The 15,462-nt window shown below is 45.6% G+C and overlaps 1 pseudogene; it reads right to left on the bottom strand.

Annotated features, from left to right (window-relative positions):
* Window positions 1-2,753: 2,753 nt before the first annotated feature.
* LOC134933291 (5S ribosomal RNA) lies at window positions 2,754-2,872 on the bottom strand (annotated as a pseudogene).
* Window positions 2,873-15,462: the final 12,590 nt, after the last annotated feature.

Below are 15,462 nucleotides of genomic sequence, written 5' to 3'. Positions count from 1 at the left end.
TGTGTTCCCTTCTCTGCCTCTCTTACCCAGGGTAATGAGAATAATAAGAAGGAGAGGAGTAAGAACTATACTCATTGTTCCGGGTTGGCCAAGAAGAGCTTGGTAACCAGAACTCCAAGAAATGATCTCAGAGGACCCATGGCCTCTGCCGCTCAGACAGGACCTGCTGCAGCAGGGGGCCTGTCTGTTCCAATACGTACCGCGGCTGCGTTTGACGGCATGGCGGTTGAACGCCGGATCCTGAAGGAAAAGGGCATTCCGGAGGAAGTTATCCCTACGCTATTTAAAGCTAGGAAAGAAGTGAACGCAAACCATTATCACCGCATATGGTGGAAATATGTTGCATGCTGTGAGGCCAGGAAGGCCCCAAAGGAGAAATTTCAGCTAGATCTATTTCTGCACTTCCTACAGTCAGAGGTGACTATGGGCCTAAAATTGGGTTCCATTAAGGTCCAGATTTCGGCTCTATCGATTTTCTTCCAAAATAGAACTGGCTTCACTGCCTGAAGTTCGGACTTTTGTTAAGGGAGTGCTGCATAGTCAGCCCCCGTTTGTGCCTCAAGTGGCACCGTGGGATCTCAACGTGGTGTTGGATTTCCTGAAGTCGCATTGGGTTGAGCCACTTAAATCCGTGGAGCTACAATACCTCACGTGGAAAGTGGTCATGCTGTGGGCCGTGGCGTCGGCCAGGCGTGTATCAGAATTGGCGGCTTTGTCATACAAAAGCCCTTATCTATATTTTATATGGATAAGGCGGAATTGAGGACTCGTTCCCAATTCCTTCCTAAGGTGGTATCAGTTTTTCATGTGAACCAACCTATTGTGGTGCCTGCGGCTACTTGGGATTTGGAGGATTCCAAGTTACTGGATGTAGTCAGGGCCCTGAAAAGTATATGTTTCCAGGACGGCTGGAGTCAGGAAAACTGACTCGCTATTTATCCTGTATGCACCCAACAAGCTGGGTGCTCCTGCTTCTAAGCAGACTATTGCTCGCTGGATCTGTAGCACGATTCAACTTGCACATGCTGCGGCTGGACTGCCGCACCCTAAATCTGTAAAAGCCCATTCCACGAGGAAAGTGGGCTCTTCCTGGGCGGCTGCCCGAGGGGTCTCGGCTTTACAACTTTGCCGAGCTGTTACTTGGTCGGGTTCAAACATTTTTGCAACAGTCTACAAGTTTGATACCCTGACTGAGGAGGACCTAGAGTTTGCTCATTCGGTGCTGCAGAGTCATCCGCACTCTCCCGCCCGTTTGGGAGCTTTGGTATAATCCCCATGGTCCTTACGGAGTCCCAGCATCCACTTAGGACGTCAGAGAAAATAAGATTTTACTCACCGGTAAATCTATTTCTCGTAGTCCGTAGTGGATGCTGGGCGCCCATCCCAAGTGCGGATTGTCTGCAATACGTGTATATAGTTATTGCCTAACTAAAGGGTTATTGTTGAGCCATCTGTTGAGAGGCTCAGTTATATTTCATACTGTTAACTGGGTATAGTATCACGAGTTATACGGTGTGATTGGTGTGGCTGGTATGAGTCTTACCCGGGATTCAAAATCCTTCCTATTCGTGTCAGCTCTTCCGGGCACAGTATCCTAACTGAGGTCTGGAGGAGGGTCTTAGTGGGAGGAGCCAGTGCACACCAGGTAGTCCTAAAGCTTTCTTTAGTTGTGCCCAGTCTCCTGCGGAGCCGCTAATCCCCATGGTCCTTACAGAGTCCCAGCATCCACTACGGACTACGAGAAATAGATTTACCGGTGAGTAAAATCTTATTATTTACATAGTTGAGCCATTTTTTACAACTGAGCATTCAACAAAGTTTCTAAAAATTTGTATGGTGGAAGTGTACACAGAGCGTATGCACAAAGGCGCTGTTGCACTTGAGACAGAGTTAACAGAGATTTGGTTTGGTTCCGCACAGGAGAAATGTGGTAATGAAGAACATAGATTAGTACACAGATTGTAGAAAACTGTTCAGAAAATGACCAACGATACTAAGTTTGAATTTAAAGATTCTTAATAAAGACATCTAAACAATTATTTGAGTTGGTGGTGCTCCCAGAGTCAGTAATGGTTAAGCAAAAAGAAGAAAAAAGAAAGACTCTGTGTTGGGGCACACTTAGAAATTTGAAATAAGTTTATTAAAACTTAACATTTAATTAATAACAAATAAAAGTAATAAGGAGTTTGATACAAAAAAAATGTTCAAGAACACAACGTAAACATATATATTGACAGAGGTTGCAAACAAGAGGGGAGAGATTTAGGTAATAAATTGAAATCAGGATAAGCCTGATACAAGATTAAGGGCACCTGTGGTGCAAAATATACTGAAAAACACAAAAAATAAAAAAATTATTAATTATTATGGTGCCTGAGTAAATAAAAAATCAATAATGGGGTAGAGGTAGACGATATGTACATATAATCACCGCAGTGATAATTGTAGGTAGACACCTAGTCTGAATACCTTATGAAAATAGATAAAAGGCACAAAGGTTCAAAATTGAGATGTCAAATGACTGAGGGTAATCACCTGGTAGAGATTCTGTTTGCTAAAGGACTAGATCCTTAAAGATAACAACGCATTTAAGAGAAGAATATGATTATTGGAGATACAAAAGAGCATTGATAAATAAACACAAGGGCAAAGCCAGTTGTTGATAAATAGAAGGTTTGCAGGAAAGTTGGATAAGGAATAGGTAGGTTCAGAAATTGCTCTAACACTTCTGCTGTTTATGATCAGAGGTCACACCCTTACTGCACCTGATATTCCCAAGAGGTCACCCTACTAGGTACTGATCAGGCTTGTCAGCGCTTAGCTTCCAAGGTCGGATGAGATTGGGCGTTGCTGCTGAAATATGGCAGTAATAAAACACTAGGACACAAATGAGAGAGTGTAATGAGTAGTGAGCAACAAGGTACTTCTGCTGTCCAGTTTCTAGCGCAGATTCTCTGTTGCTGTGGGCATTGCAGAGAGTGGTCTCGCATCTGGATGAGAGGGTACTAAAAATAGAAATGAGATATGCTCAGAAATAGGGAGGAAACCCTGCCTTCTGCTGTCCACTGTCTTATATAAATATATAGCGGACAGAGGATGAGAGAGGTGGGTTAGGCTCACCTATTGAAAAAAAGGGGGGGGGGGGGGGGAAGGGAAGGAGAAGAAATGGTAATGTGGTGAGATCACAAATTATCAAAAAGTAATAAGATTATGAAATAAAACAATCGTGAAATCAACGACAAATTGGAGAAAGGAAAATAAACACAGGCTGCATGGTAATAAAGTAAAAGTTTACCAAAATGGGTATAAAACCCTGTTTATGCCGAAGGGATTCTGCACAAAAGTATTACATTTAAAAGGAAAACCAGAAAATGGTTTGGAACAGTACTTAAGGATCAAAAATAGCAAACATAGAAAAAACAATATTGATTATGTGTCAGTATCAGTTAAATAACATGATAATTGGAGTCCTGATGGGCACATACAATACCAGGGATTCCCAATGAGTGATCTGAACTAAAGAGAGTTCAGCATCACTGAGCACAGACGGACCGTTTCACCAGGGTGGCTTGTTCACTGTGTCAGGACATAAGGGAAAGGCTGCCGTATTTATGGCAAAGGAGGGAGGGAACAAGGAGGGCTTGGCATCATAAAGGATTCAGATTGGTGGAAGTTCATAGTGACATCACCCTCGTTTTAAAGAAGGAATTGTGCTGATAAAAAAGGACATCAAAAAACGTCAAAACAGCAGAAGGCTGGCGTCTGTTCTTACACCTGAAAATGTAAATGTAAAGTCATGAGGAGGTGGCTGCCGTAAGAATAGTTCATTTAGATGTTCTGTATATCGGGATCCCGCGATCGCGTCCGACCGGAAGTGTCGTTCTTGGCCGGAAGTCATGTGGTCGCGTGCGTTCCAGAGTTTGCGTTTCAATTGGAAAGACGTCAGGCCGGAAGTGAAGTCATCCGATTATGCTGTGAGGCTGGAGTTGCTAGGTAACCGTTGTTAGGTGGCCGGGTATACGGGAAAAAGTTCTTATCACGGCTAGTAGTGTTGAAATGCATTCGTGTATTTTAGTAGCTCATCTGATTGCCATAGTATACATTAGTGTGGCGGATCTTCAGGGCTTAGATCAAATAGGAAGCACTGAAAAAGTATAAAAATAAATAATAAATAAATGAATGGGAATATTAGATCTCCAAGAAACAGGGAGAGGGGAGAGAGACAACTTGGTTAGTTAGAGTTATGGTTGCGGATGACAAATATTGAAAGTGGATAATTCTGAAAAGGCAAAAGAATACAAACGAAAATTATATAACTGTTGTGAAATAAATGTAAAATTGCAACAAATGCGGCTACAGGTAGGAGAATCAGCAGTGTTGTTATAATAAGTCATGAGGAACAAACAACAAAAAAACCCTTTGTCGTGTTTGAGTTGTGAGATTGATGTGCAGATTCCCCAAATGAGAGAGCGGGAGAGGGTTTGTGGTAGGACTGAAAAACCTGATGATATAAAAAGTAGTTGCAAATGATTTGTTACATATAATAAATAAATGAGGAATTAAGGTGTGGGAGTGGAAGTGAGAATAATGCGTAAGGTTCTGAAGGGACTATGTGTGGAGGGAGGAAAGGGTAATGGGTGGGTGTTTGTGAGGCCAAGAATATAAGTAGGTGAAGGGATAATGGTGATACTAGCTGGGTGTGACATATGGGGGAAAGAGGGAGAGGGGGGTGAGGGGGAGGAATGCAGAGGAGGAGAGAAAGTGATTGAATGTTATGAGAAAGGAAAAAGTGGTGATATATGTATTATGCAGTGAGGAGGTGTGTTGAAAAATTGGAAATTTTTTAAAGAAAAGCCGTATAATTTATGTATTCATTCATGCCCTTGGGTGCTAGGCAATCCAATTTGAAAGTCCATTCGGATTCATGTCTCAATAGCTCTTTCATGAGGTCGCCACCACGTATTCCCAAGCTGATTTTCTCCAGTCCAAAGGCTTTCAAGTCATTCGGGTTACCCCCATGGTGGTGATGGAAGTGGCGTGCGACTGAGGTCAATTTTTTGTGTTTTGAGAGATCAGTTGAGGCATTCCTCACAGACCCAACATGTTCTAAAATACGTTGTTTTAGGGCCTTTGTAGTGATGCCCACGTATTTCATGTTGCAACTGCAGTAGATGCAGTGCACAACTCCAATAGCATTGCAGTTGATAAATTGTTCGATGGTTAGCAGGTTGTCATAGCGGTCCCGTATGGTGGACATTTTGGTCATATGAGAACATGCTTTACAATTTCCGCAAGGAAAAGAGCCTTTGAGAGTGGTGATTTTCTTTGGATTCTTGGTATAGTGGCTACTAGTTAGTCTGTCCTTGAGATTTCTGGAACGTCTCCAGCTCATGGATACCTTCTGTCCAATAGTCTTGGAGAGATCCTCATCCAAATGTAGAATTGACCAATGTTTGTCAATGGATTCTTTAATCAATTTCCACTCCTTACAGAAAGTGCCCACAAATCTTAAGTGTTGTTTTGTGTGGGTGAATTCGCAGTTTCCTTGTTAGGGAAAATCAAGGTATCCCTTGGTATTTGATTGGTGTGCCATCTAGCTCTTTTGATAGAGCGATGGCTGTAGCCTCGTTCTAGTAGTCTTGAGGTGAGTTCATTACTCTTCAATCTGAAGGTATTGGGATCTGAGCAGTTCCTTTTAAGGCGCAGAAACTCCCCTTTGGGGATATTGGTGATGGTGGGTGGAAAATGAGAACTGGTTTGATGGAGAAGGCTATTGGTGGCTGTGGTCTTTCGATACAATTCGATTTGTATGAGGCCATCCGTAGTTTTGTATATATTGAGATCCAGAAAGGATACTCGATTGGTGCTGATATGGTATGTAAGCTTAAGATTGATATTATTGCAGTTTAACGCTGCAATAAAGGATAGTAGTAATTTCTCATCACCTTCCCAGATCAGGATTATGTCGTCTATGTAACGCCACCAAGCTAAAATATGTTGAGTGAATTTGTCATTATCAGGATGCATGACAATTTTTCTTTCCCACCAGCCTAAATAATCACTGCGGTGATTATATGTACATATCGTCTACCTCTACCCCATTATTGATTTTTGATTTACTCAGGCACCATAATAATTAATAATTTTTTGTGTTTTTCAGTATATTTTTCACCACAGGTGCCCTTAATCTTGTATCAGGCTTATCCTGATTTCAATTTATTACCTAAATCTCTCCCCTCTTGTTTGCAACCTCTGTCAATATATATGTTTACGTTGTGTTCTTGAACATTTTTTTTGTATCAAACTCCTTATTACTTTTATTTGTTATTAATTAAATGTTAAGTTTTAATAAACTTATTTCAAATTTCTAAGTGTGCCCCAACACAGAGTCTTTCTTTTTTCTTCTCTTTGCACTTGAGACAGAATCAGAAATGATGTGAAAAAGTGATGGATGTTACTGGGCTGTGACTGGGAGGTGATATGGGGGTGTACTGGGCAGGTAATTGAAAGCGCACAGTCGCAGGCATAGAAGCCATAGTCAGATGGAAAAACTGCACCTACCATAGAGCTGGTGCAAATGACAGTGTTGTGAGTTGTCTCCAGAGGTGGGACTAAATTCAAATAGAGGAACCACCCCAACTGCCACCCCAAACAGACTCACTGGCAGTTGGTGTGGCATCTCTATTTGAATTTTGGACTGTGCTGCAGCCCCACATCTGGAGCCACTACTGGCATCTAATTATTCACTAATCAGTGTTACAGCATGTACGGATACTGAAAATGGGCGTCTCAAACACTGACTATCTCCCTGTCACCCTCTGCCTTGCCCCACCACCCAATACCTACCTTTCACCCTCTGCCTTCCCCTGTAATCCTCTGCCTCTCCCCCACTGCCTCTCTCTGTCACCCTCTGTCTTTACCCATCACCCTCTGCTTCTCCCCACCACTCACTATCTCCCTGTCACCCTATGCCTTACCCCATCACCCAATATCTACCTTTCACCCTCTGCCTTTCCCTGTCATCCTGTGCCCCACCCCCACTGCCTCCCTCTGACTTTACCCATCACCCTCTGCCTTTCCCCACCACCCACTATCTCCCTGTCACTCTCTGCCTTCCTGTCACCCTCTGCCTCTCCCTGTCAACCTCTGCCTTTCTGAATCACCCCTCCCCATCACCCACTATCTCCATAAAACTCTCTGTCTTTCCCTGACACTCTATGCCTCTCTCCACCACCCACAATCTCTCTGCCACCCTCTGCATTTACCCGTCACCCACTATCTCCCCTTCACTAAGTGCCTGTCCTTGCCACCCTCTTCCTCTCCCAGCCACCCTCTACCTGTCACCTGCTGACTCCTTACTCATCACCTGCCTCTTTGTCACCGACGGCCTCTCCTGCTGTCACTCACAGCCTCTCCTGCTTTCACTGCTTCCCCCAGTCACCCACTGCTTCTCTCCATGGGGAGCAGGAGGGGGTGCTTAGAGCATACTTATGTACCTGGGCCACTACTCGCAAGTTCCGCCACTTGGCTCCAAGAATCCAAAAGCACATGCTGTCTCCGTGGGAACGTTTGCAAAAATATTTCGAAATTACACCTCAGGGACTCTGATTATCCCTCCGACAATATTTGCTCTTACCAAAAATTTTACTGCACAGTGTCAGGCTTGGACTAGCTTGTGGGTTCGGTCTGGGAGTTACCACGGGAGTGCAGTGTGGAAGACCAGGTTGAAAGCTAGGCAGCTTAATATAACTATTCTTAATGCAGAATAGGAGAGTGAAGAGAGATGGAATGCTGTAGTCATCACATAGGACTGGAATGCAAATAAGGACTAGCTTCATCAGATCATTGGATCACAAAGTCCAAGTGCTGGAGTAAGGAGCAGAACCAGCCACACATAAGTTCTGGGTTAAACCAGCTACTTAGGCTCAGATGCTGGGATGCAGATTGCAGAGCAGTACCAGCTACTCAAACTTAGATGCCAGGTTGGGAAGCAGTACCGGCTATACAGGATTGTTGGAACACAACCTGTAGCGACTTAGATGCCTGGTTGCAGAGCAGTACCAGCTATACAGGATTGCTGGAGCATAACCAGCTACTTAGACTTAGCTGCCGGGTTGCGGAGCAGTAATGGATATACAGGATTGCTGGAGCACAACCAGCTACGTATATACCCCTTTTACACCGCCAGCTTGTAACACGGGTTATTGCACATCAGCGTGCATGGGGCCTAATTCAGATCTGATCGCTGGGCTGCTAATTTTGCTAATTTCTGCGATCAGGTAGTCGCTGCCTACAGGGGGAGTGTAAATTCGCCGTGCAAGTGTGCGATCGCATGTGTAGCTGAGCTGCGAAAATCCACTTGTGCAGTCTCTGCGCAACCAAGGACTTACTCCTCCAGTGCAATGAGATAGGCTGATCGGGGCCGGAGCTGATATCAGGCACCCTCCCTTTGGCACGCCTGCGTTTTTCCGGAAACTCCCTGTAAACGCTCAGTTGCCACCCACAAACGGCTTCCTCCTGTCGATCACCTTGTGAACGCCTGTGCAATCAGATTTTCCGCACCATCCCATTGCTGACCGGCGATGCCGTTTATGCTGTCCAATGCGCGTGCGCATTGCGGTGCATACGCATGCGAAGCTAGGATCTGATCGCCTGCTGTGCGTATCAGATCTGAATTACTCCCATAATCCATGTTGCTGTTTGGTGTAAAAGGGCCCAGTTGGAATGATCTGGGTCGAGTTACCTGGTATTCCAACTCGGGTAGTTTGCAGGGTTGAAAATGGGTTCAACCCGGCAAGCTGTGCTGAGAGACCTGGCTCCCGTTCACAGTTTATGTACGGGAAGTGCTTGGAAATCATGTGATCTCCAAGCGCCGCCCCCATTACGTCACCGCTGACGTCACCAACCCGGCAATATGCCGGGCTGGGAAGTGCGGCAGTGAGGGGCCTGAAGCGGGTCGCGCTCAGGAAGCTCCCATGTCAGGCTCCAGGTGTGACCCTCTTAAGTAGGTCTAAAAGGGGTATTAGACTTAGATGCCGAGTTGCGGAGAAGTAACGCCTATACAGGATTGCTGGAGCACGACCAGCTACTTAGACTTAGATGCCGGGATGTGGAGCAGTACCGATTATACAGGATTGCTGGAGCACAGCCAACTACTTAGGATTGCTGGATGGATTCAGTGGGTGCTAAGGTGACAACTGCACAGGAGTCAATAAGCAGGCTGCTAGACAAAGAGATACTCAGCAGAGGTCTCAGCAGGTCTTTAGACAACAAAGCACTGACAGGAGGAAGTGCCACTGAAGGCTCTTTATACCCCTGGGTCTCAGATGATTGGGCGCTCACTAATGATGCAACTTCCTACCTAAAAACCACAAACTACCCACACAGGTGTGACCCTCTGTAGGAAATCAGTAGCGCTGTCCTCACCATTTATCGGAGATAATCAAAAGTAACTAAAAAATGGCAAATTGCTATTAAATTTTAAAACACATAAATCATACTTTATTAACATATATTGCTGCAGCAAAATTAACATACATAAAAATGCATATTGTGTATAGTGGATGCCTTTAATATAAATGCTCCACATACACAAATGTATATACCTAAATACGTATAATATCTGAGGCTTGAATTTGAATAAGCTGATTTCACAATGTCCACATGATTGGATAATAGACCAGTGAGCTCGGTATTTACGGACACTACTTGCATGAATGTGTCCTCAATTAATTAATGTCCCGAAAAGATGTGTGCACACATATATTACTTTGAATGGATAATTACCATGGGCGATAAGCTTTTCATTCACCTCTTTAAAACAGTCTGTTTAGGACCATCCCAATTAGAAAGACTCCCTCTGCTGGTGCTTGTCCATTTACTGCAGAATATCTGGAGACAATATCCACGGGAATCCGTCCACAGTGCTCCGGCTCCCTCTGCTGGTGGCTAACCGCAATTGCAGGTAGACTGGCTGTTATATCGTAGCCAGAAGCCGGTGATCGTGTAAAACAAACAGGAGGTGATAGTCAGGAGGTGATAGTCACTGTCAGTAGGTCCTTCGAAAACGCGTTTCTCCGCCTTCCCAATGCGTTCAGCGGCTTCCTCAGCAGAGGGAGCCGGAGCACTGTGGACGGATTCCCGTGGATATTGTCTCCAGATATTCTGCAGTAAATGGACAAGCACCAGCAGAGGGAGTCTTTCTAATTGGGATGGTCCTAAACAGACTGTTTTAAAGAGGTGAATGAAAAGCTTATCGCCCATGGTAATTATCCATTCAAAGTAATATATGTGTGCACACATCTTTTCGGGACATTAATTAATTGAGGACACATTCATGCAAGTAGTGTCCGTAAATACCGAGCTCACTGGTCTATTATCCAATCATGTGGACATTGTGAAATCAGCTTATTCAAATTCAAGCCTCAGATATTATACGTATTTAGGTATATACATTTGTGTATGTGGAGCATTTATATTAAAGGCATCCACTATACACAATATGCATTTTTATGTATGTTAATTTTGCTGCAGCAATATATGTTAATAAAGTATGATTTATGTGTTTTAAAATTTAATAGCAATTTGCCATTTTTTAGTTACTTTTGATTATCTCCGATAAATGGTGAGGACAGCGCTACTGATTTCCTACAGAGGGTCACACCTGTGTGGGTAGTTTGTGGTTTTTTGGTCAATATAGGGATTGCAATTATCCCTTTATCAGGAGCAGCAGTCATCACCATTGTCTAAAATCTCCTTGATCCAGTGGGTACTGGCGCCAGAGAGTGTATACTCCTGTCCACACAAGGTTGGTGTGTGGGCGGTCGTGTACACATCCAACTTCCTACCTACTCCATTGGTGTTCCTGCAGTCATATGACATGAACTAATATGGTGGCATCCAGTGCCGGTTCCACGTGGTATGGCGATCACAGCAGCCACTGAGAGAAGAGACAGACAATGGCCTGCGACGCTGGCAGACACACGTAGGTGCGTCATTCTGCAGAGGGAGAGGTGAGAAAGTGCCTGGCAGGGCAGCGATGTGCACACTTATTTTATGACACATAGGGGGTCATTCCGAGTTGATCGCACGTAGCAACTTTTTGCTGCTCGTGCGAACAACTAGACACCGCCTATGGGGGAGTGTATTTTAGCATAGCAAGGCTGCGATCACTTGTGCAGCCCTGCTATGCTAACTAAAGTTTTGTGTAAAACAAGACTAGCCCTAGACATACTTACCTGGTGCAATGATTTCAGCGATGCAGGTCCCGGAATTGATGTCAGACATCCACCCCCCAAACGCCTGGACACGCCTGCGTTCCCCGAACTACTTCCAGAAATCGGGCAGTTGACGCCCCGGAACGCCTTCCTTCTGTCAATCTTCTTGCGGTCACCAATGCGACCGCTTTCTTCGTACGCGGTGCCGGACATTAACGCACCCACGCAATGCGGCCGCAGTTCCGACCCGATCACACGGCTGTGAAGGGCAGCGTGCGATTGGGTTGGAATGACCCCCATAGCTCCTTATTTGTTGTTAGCATCCATAACAGGTGTCCTCATCGAAGGTCATGAAAATAAAATTTTGGACCACCTAAATCATTCCGATCAGATCCTGCTCTGTTTGTTGGCTTTACTCAGAAAAGATTCTAGAGATTTTGTGATGGCCTGCCACATACTGTATGTGCCCATAACAAGAGTATCCAAGGTCAATCTGTGGACCTCACTTGCCCCTTCCTATTCCAAAGAAACCTTGGAGCATTATGGAATAGTCAATCAAAATGTATGGTTAAAAAGATTTTAGTCACTAACAAAGGTCTGATTCCGACCAAAAAATTATGGGGCTCGGGAAGTCTGTTTTTTTTTCCTGATCTCTCAACGGATCTCAGACCATTGATGTCCCATGGTCTGCAGTTTTTTTTTTTTTGGTGTCGTCAGAACGGGGAATTGGGCCTTATATGTATGGGCCCCACAAAAACTCTTCTAATTCCCAACCTGACTTTCTCCAAGTAATTTTTTTCATCCTCGGTATATTAGATTTGTCATTCCTCATGATCTCTGCATGTTCATGCAGTTGTTTTCAAGTTCTTATTATATTAACACTGGCGTCAGAAGGGGTTGCGGCCCGCACCCATGTGTCACCCTCGGAGGGGGTGACACTAAAATGCCAGCTTCTAAATTGTGATAGGAACCGGGTGCTGCAGTGTGACATTCTTCTGCAGCACCCGGCTCCTATCATAGATATCAGTTTCTGGGGGCAGCCCGGCATCTCCAGGGATGCTGGGATGCCCCCTGACTGATGTCAAAGGGATTCCCACTGAAGCCGCGGCCCGTTATTTTAGGACACACCCCCTTTTGCCCTGTGGCGCGCACGAGGGGGTTAACAGAATGCACACTGGGTGTCAGCAGACCCGGTGATACCTCTGAATATTAACATTTATTTCTATAGTGCCAGAAAATTCCACTGCACTTGACAACTTCTTGTCATGCCCATATTAAATCATGCCTTCCAACATCCATGGTTAAGAAGTCACGTGCGCCTGAAAGGAGGCATGGCCTCGGTAAAGGGGAAGTGGTTATGCAGGAATGACTCCTGTTTTTGCCATTGTGGGTCATGCCCAGCGCTCTGTGAGCTGCTTGCATGCCCCAGCCCCTCTGTCTCCCATGAATAGAAGCTGTGCGCATGTGCCCAGCATCTATTCACCGCCGCTCTGCTAAGCAAGGCAGAGAGTGACAGGATCCTCACAACTACCCCACCACCACCGCTGGACAAGGCAGCTCACGGAGGGGACAGCAGGATAGTGACCAAAAAAGGGACTGTGCCACGAGAATCAGGACAGTTGGGAAATATGGATAAATTACAGTTATAATGTGATTGGGCATCTTCTCCAATGTATCTCTCTCCAAGACTTGATACATCTCCACCTTAGAAACAAAATAATTCTGTAACATTTTAGGCCTGATTCAGAGCCACAGGCAATGCCGATGGTCACATAGTTGAGCGATTATTTGCTACTGTACGTGAGCGGCAGCAATAAACCTCGATTTGGCCATAAATAAGGTGGATTAGGCTGGGGGACAGTAAATCCGCGGACCCCCGCCATTTTATTAATATATGATGAAGGGACCGAAGCCCGCCGTCGGGTGGGCGGGGCTTGATCCTCAGCACTAACCAGCGCCATTTTCTCCACAGAGGCTGCATGAGAAAACGCTGGCTCCCTGTTCTCTCCCCTGCTGAGCTTCACAGGTTGGAAAAAGGAGGAGGGGGGGCGACGCAGTGAGTGGAGATTACGATTATAAACATATAAAAGCGCTATCTGGTTGTATATTCCAGTGTTTTTAAGCGCTGGGTGTGTGCTGGCATACTCTATCTCTCTGTCTCTCCTAAGGGCCTGGTTGGGGTTTTGTCCCCTTACAGGTAAATCCCTGTGTGTGTGGGGTGTCGGTACGTGTGTGTCGTCATGTCTGAGGCGGAAGGCTTCTCCAAGGAGGAGGTGGAGCAAATGAGTGGTGTGTCCACGTCGGTTGTGCCGACTCCTGATTGGATGGACATGTGGCATACGTTGCATGCAAGTGTGGCATCTTTACATAAGAGGCTTGATAAGGCTGGTTTAGGGGGGACATCAGGCGGTCAATCCTCAGATTGGACCGACTCACAGGGCCCGTCGGGGTCTCAAAAGCGTCCCTTAACACAAGACACTACTACCGACACGGATTCTGATTCCAGTGTCGACTATGACGAAGTAAAATTGCACCCTAGGGTGACTAAAACTATTCAGGGTATGATTGTGGCAATAAGGGATGTGTTGCATATTGTGGATGAACCCTCAGTCCCCGACACAAGGGTACACATGTTTAAGGAAAAGAAACAGATTATTAATTTTCCCACATCTCATGAATTAAATGAGTTCTTTGGAAAAGCTTGGGAGACTCCGGATAAGAGACCGCAGATCCCCAAAAGAATTTTTATGGCATACCCTTTCCCTAAGCAGGACAGGGAGATTTGGGAATTACCCCCCACTGTGGACAAGGCCCTGACGCGCTTATCCAAGAAAGTGGCGCTACCGTCTCCTGACACAGCGGCCCTTAAAGACCCAGCAGATCGCAGGCAAGAAACTACCTTAAAGGGTATTTATTCTCATACAGGGGCTGTGCTAAGACCGACGATTGCGTCGGCATGGGTGTGTAGCGCAATTGCAGCTTGGACAGATGAGCTGACAGATCAATTTGATACTATGGATAAGGACACTATATTCCTAACTCTAGCCCATATAAAAGACGCAGTCTTATTTATGAGGGATGCTCAAAGGGACATTGGATTGCTAGCTTCTAGGGCCAATGCCATGGCTATCTCAGCGAGAAGATCCTTATGGACTCGCCAATGGGCGGGTGATGCGGATTCCAAGAAACATATGGAAGTACTACCCTATAAGGGGGATGTATTGTTTGGGGATAGGCTGACGGACCTGGTTTCCACAGCTGCAGCAGGTAAATCAAATTTTTTACCATATATTTCCCAACAACAAAAGAAAGTAACACCCTATCAGATGCAGTCCTTTCGATCGCACAAGTCCAAAAGAGGTCAGGGATACTCTTTCCTCGCCAGAGGTAAGGGCAGAGGCAAGAGAGCACCTGCTGCGGCATGTGCCCAGGAACAAAAGTCCTCCCCGGCTGCTTCAAAACCCACAGCATGACGCTGGGGCTCCCCTGAGGGAGTCCGCACCGGTGGGGGCACGTCTTCGACTTTTCAGTCAGGCCTGGGTCAGTTCGGACCTGAATCCCTGGGTGTTGGAAATAGTTTCCCAGGGTTACAAACTGGAATTCGAGGAGGTGCCCCCGCGCCGATTTTTCAAATCGGCCCTACCAGCTTCCACATCGGAAAGGGATGTAGTGTTAGCTGCAATTCAAACGCTGTGTATACAGCAAGTGATAATCAAGGTTCCCCTGCACCAGTAGGGAAGAGGTTACTACTCAACCCTATTTGTGGTCCCGAAACCGGACGGTTAGGTCAGACCGATTTGAATCTGAAATCCCTAAACCTGTACATAAAAAGATTCAAATTCAAAATGGAATCACTCAGAGCGATAATAGCCAACATGGAGGAGGGGGAGTTTATGGTGTCTCTGGACATAAAGGATGCGTACCTTCATGTCCCCATATATGCCACCCATCAGGAATACCTGAGATTCGCTGTACAGGATTGTCATTACCAATTTCAGACGTTGCCGTTTGGACTTTCCACGGCCCCGAGGATTTTCACCAAGATAATGGCGGAAATGATGGTGGTCCTGCGCAAGCATGGTGTCACAATTATCCCATACTTGGATGATCTCCTGATAAAAGCGAGATCAAAAGAGAAATTGCTGAGCAGTGTGGCGCTCTCTCTGAGAGTGCTCCAGCAACACGGTTGGATTGTAAATCCACCAAAGTCACAGTTGATTCCGACAACTCGACTGCCGTTCTTAGG

This window comes from Pseudophryne corroboree, chromosome 1 (assembly GCF_028390025.1).
Source record: "Pseudophryne corroboree isolate aPseCor3 chromosome 1, aPseCor3.hap2, whole genome shotgun sequence".
NCBI lineage: Eukaryota > Metazoa > Chordata > Amphibia > Anura > Myobatrachidae > Pseudophryne > Pseudophryne corroboree.
This window is presented reverse-complemented; position numbering and strand designations above follow the sequence as displayed.